The 5,028-nt window shown below is 30.3% G+C and overlaps 1 long non-coding RNA gene across 1 annotated transcript; it reads left to right on the forward strand.

The window, feature by feature from the left end:
• Window positions 1–1,802: 1,802 nt before the first annotated feature.
• Window positions 1,803–2,398, forward strand: LOC135956236 (uncharacterized). The gene is made up of 2 exons (XR_010576365.1): window positions 1,803–2,102; window positions 2,173–2,398. It is a non-coding gene; the product is annotated as an uncharacterized LOC135956236 (long non-coding RNA).
• The last annotated feature ends 2,630 nt before the right edge of the window (window positions 2,399–5,028 follow it).

The following is a 5,028-nucleotide window of genomic DNA, read 5'->3' on the forward strand; positions in this document are numbered from 1 at the left end:
AATGTCCGAAAAGCCATGAAACCGTAATATTCCATCACAATAACGCTCGACCACATGATGCAAAACCTGTTAAAAACTATGGCTCATAATCATAGTCAGAAATAAAATATATTTTAATAGAAATAAAGTCGACTTTACTTAAGAGTGGACTTTAGGTCTACCATAGACAAGTTAAAGTATATTTTTGAAGTTAAAGTCGACTGTAAATATAAAACAAGCCGAAGCTGTTATTAACTCATTTAACAACAGCATCAGCTGTTCTTCGCCATGTAAAAAAGTTCGGCAAAAAGTAAAAAAAAAATAAGTTATAAGAATTTGGAAGAGAATTTCCAATTATTGAACAGTTATCAATAAAATTAGTACCAAAATATTCTAAATATGATATTAATCTTACCTTTTCCATTTTTTCACCACAAAAAACTTTTTTTCTTTAGTTGTCCCGGTTACTTTTATTGTTTACCTTTTTTGTATTTTTTTTAATTTTCGATATCAGCTGTTCAGCGGTGCCACTTGTCTATATTTTTTTGTATATTGTATGAAAACATTTTCTACATTTGAGGTGACACCCAGTTAAAGTCGGTTCAATTTAAAACATACTTTAATTTTGATTATAGTTGGGAAATAATATAAAGCTGGTTTTTAATTTAAAAGTGTTTTTAAAAAGAACCGACTTTAGTGTTTGACTATGATTATGGGCCTATGTATTTAGAAAGAAATAGTTTTGCTTCATCCGCTTTATAGTCCAAACCTTACCCCGTCCGTTTCCAGAAAGACGCGAAATAGTCATAGTTTACAATTGATTGAAATAGACAAAAGAGTAATAGAAATTAGATAACGTATCCTCATATACTTACCTGTACAGTGTTTGGTCTTAATGTGTAGAATGTTTAAAATTCAAGGAAAACTATGATATGTACTCACATCCAGCGTATAAAATTTACTATTGGTCAATTGTCAAGGTCTCTTATCAGTCATATTGTCATAATGTCCTAATATATCTCGACTCGGCAGCTCGGCTTAAGTGACTCTTAGGAATTCGGCTGGTTGGTTACGATAACACAATAAACATAGCATACAGAGTAGTATTATTTTAGGACATTTTTTGCTTGAAAAACAATAAAAACCATTGTGAAATATTAGGACATTATGACAATATGACATGATAAGAGACCTTGTGAATTGACCATATGTCTATCACTTTTTAAATTCATTTAGCACTTAAAATAGAAATCTAGCACTGTTTTTCTTTTCAAATTTGATTTCGCATTTTTTCGTCATATTTTAGTTTTTTTTTTTCTTTTAAAAATAAATATTTTTATGAATATTTGTTTAAACAACGAATATGTAAATTAATAAACAGATTTCTTAGTTTGTAACAAATTAAAGTATTTTGTTGCATTTATTCAGTACTTTTCTTTTCGTTAGCATTTTTTTCCATTATAAATTAAAATTAACTACAAAATAGCAAATTAAGTGGAAATTGTCATTGTTGAGACCTGTGATTAGTTTTAACTGTTGTTTAACCATCGATTGTTAATTGGGATATGTAAAAACTGAAAATCTCATAGCAATTTTCATACATATGTTAGTGTTTGATAACAAGAAATCGCATTATAGTTTTCATAATATTTCTCAAAAACCCCCTCCAAATTTATAAATCAAGATTCACAATAATACTTCATTAATAATATCACTTAAATCAATTAAATAAATGATGTTGTTTTAATAAATCAATTAAATGAATGATGTTTTAATAAATATCAAGATTTATTCATTATTTAGTAAACAATTATAATGTAAACAATTATAAACAGTTTCTCCAGCAAGTTTAAATATGTATATAGACAGACATCTTTTGGGATCCAGGTAAAACCTTAAATTGATGAGCACTTCATGTTGTTGACCTTCGCCGATATAAAATTCTTAGAAATACAAATTTCACGTGTAAAATTTTCAAAACAGAAACGCATTTAAATCTTGATATAAATAATAGTTTTATTTTTATACTTGAATCACACATCATTGTCTCATCTGTGCTTCCAACAAGATGAATTTCTACGCTCTGTTTATTTTAGTCTTGGCTTTGGTAGCCTGTGCTTTTGGTAAGTAGGATTATTAATTAGAAAACGATATTCGAAACTAACTTGTAATATTTACATGTGTTTTAAATAGGTAATCCTAATCCCAATCCTCAGCCTAATCCTAAACCATTGGGTGGAGGTGGAGGAGGTGGCGGCGGTGGCGGTGCTAATGGAGGTGGTGGTGGCGGAGGAGGTGGCGGTGGAAAGTAAATGCTGTTCCAAATGTATCCACCAAGTACATAAACATTATTTAATACATTGGGTTAAATGTTTGTTATTCTATAATTCAATACAATTTTGTTATTAAATCAAGAGAATTTAATTGTTTTTATACCCACCATCAAAGCCACATCGAAATATTTATTGCAGACCCACAAAAGCATATATATTCCGTTTCCTTATAAATAATTCTAAGACGACCTAGTTATATTCGTTGGATGGACTAGGTAGGAACTGTTTGGTATTGAAAATGGTGAAAATCGGTCAAGTAGAACCAGAGTTAGGAACAAAATGTGAGACATCCTCCAAAAAAAATATTTTGCATTTTTTGTTGAAAAAATGTTGATTAAACAATTTTTTCGCGAAAAAAAAATCTAGGTAAAAAAATGTCGAAGCCGCGATATATATGGCGGGATAGGTGCTTGGGTGGCCCTTAATATATTGCACTTTAGCCATTTTCGATGCTCCCAAGGTCTTAAGTTTTAGCATATAATAAAAATATGTAAACATAGAATTTTGATCTATATTTTTATTAATTTACTAGCTGTCCCGGCAAACGTTGTTCTGCCATAGCTCAGACAAAGTTTGAAGACTCCCACTATAATAGTACTCCAGATATGCAATAATAAATTTTTATTTCGTATGGGAGGTGCCACGCCCAGTACCTATATAGGTCAATGGTGAATCTAAACCATTCAGGGTCAAACCCACACAAACAATTTCATCGAAATCGGCCCAGCCGTTACGGAAGAGTTCTGTTACTAACACTCGTACAGAAAAATGCCATATCTCCGGAACCACTATGTCGATTTCGTGAAATGTACATGACCATGTCCATATACAGACCATCCCCAACGTGCCCTGAAATTTTGGTTGAAATCGGTCGACCCGTTTTCGCAGTTAGTGGTGACATCAAAATGTACATTTCTTTTTATATATAAGATTATATACGATATTGAGCTAAATCAACAAGAAAATATTGAAGAAAATATTCAGCCATTGATTTCTAAATTCCCTTCGAATCATTGGTTCTTAAAAATTTTTTATTTTTAGTTGAGGAATATTTCTATAAACCTTCTATTATATGTATATTTGCCTAAAAAGTTTTTCTGGTTCTAAGTTCAGGAACTTACTTTTAGCATAAATTTTATTTTTCTGCAATTCATAGTAAATTGTTACTATGATGAAGTGGGTCGTCGCACAGTGGTATAGAAAAAATAGAGGTAAATAAATATGTAACTTCTAAACGGTAAGTCCGATTTGAATGAAATTGTCGAGTTTAAGTTTTGAACTTGGACCTCATGGGCCCACCAGGGGCGCGACCAAGAGTCCTCAAAATAGGACACCTCGGGTATGTTACATTTTTAAAAAGATCGTATTTCTTGGTTTGTGTTCCGATTTCAAAAAAATTACACATTTAGAATCTCCTCATTGAGCACTAAAATTATCTCTTCTAGCTTAGGAGATATTCGCATTTGAAAATTAAATTTTTCAACATTTTTACCCACCCTACTCCAGTTTTTTGAGCATCCAAATATTTCCCGATTTTCTCCTTTATTGGAGTAACAACACATGTATGTATCAAATAGCAAAATAATTGTTTAAAAAATAATGACTAAGTCCAAAGTTATATGCATTCGAATTTAAAATATTTTAAAAGGCGTTTTTTCGCAAATTTTTTTGGAAAAAAGTACTTTTTTTCTTTTTAAGTTATCGCAAAAAATTTCTAAGGGAATTTGTAAGGAATTTATACTTTATGAAACGCTAACTTTTCATCAAATATTTTAAAAGAAAAAAAAATTGAAAAATGTTAATATCGGGGTGACCAGGTCCATTCAAAAAAACCTATATTTTTTATGTAAAATTCAAGTTTAGGGCAAAAATTCGTAAATCGCATATTCGATATGAAAATATAGTAACTGATTTTAGATGGTACAATATGTTTTTAATTATCTTGTAAAGGGTTCCGATAACCCCGACCTTGGTATTGATATTATAGCCAAAAAATTAAAAATTCACATTTTTGGGATTTTTCAACACTTTTTTGAGAATTGTAGGATTTCTGATAATAATTTTCAAAATTTGTTTCTATTTGTCCATTTTAAATAGAAAATTCTGCATAACTGTGAAATTTTACTGAAAACTATTCATAAATAAAAATTTAATTTCAATTTGAAAAAATTGTATCTATGCAAAAATTCAATAAAACCCATTTTTTGTCATATTTTTCAAAAAAGTATTCCATGAATTTTTTTAATTGAAAAGTAGACAATATCCTCTATCCATTTATATATAATATGTCTCCCTTATGTTTTTTACGTGACAAATTAATTAGGGAAAACTTAACAACTCGCAGAGAATTTACCTATCACTGTTTTATTATGGGTTCTGCTGGGCTTCACAAACGATCTCTTACGCTTCGGGTTATAGTAATAGATCCATTTTTCATGGCAAGTAATGATTCGGTGCAAAAATTATTTTCTTTTATATAAAAGCATATTCCAAGATCTCTTAGCTTCAATATAGATGGTATCCAATTTCCCTTTTTTTTGTGATCACCTGCTGCTGGTGATCACTTTGAAATTGCTGATTGAGTAGCTCTCAATAATTTTGCAAGCTGTTGTTTAAATTGAAAACAATCTTCATGGAGTAATTTCTCCAATTCTTGATCTTCAAACATTTTTGGCTGGCCTGGGCGATCTTTGTCTTCCGTGCCAAAATCACCACT

This window comes from Calliphora vicina, chromosome 4 (genome assembly GCF_958450345.1).
Source record: "Calliphora vicina chromosome 4, idCalVici1.1, whole genome shotgun sequence".
Classification (NCBI taxonomy): Eukaryota; Metazoa; Arthropoda; class Insecta; order Diptera; family Calliphoridae; genus Calliphora; species Calliphora vicina.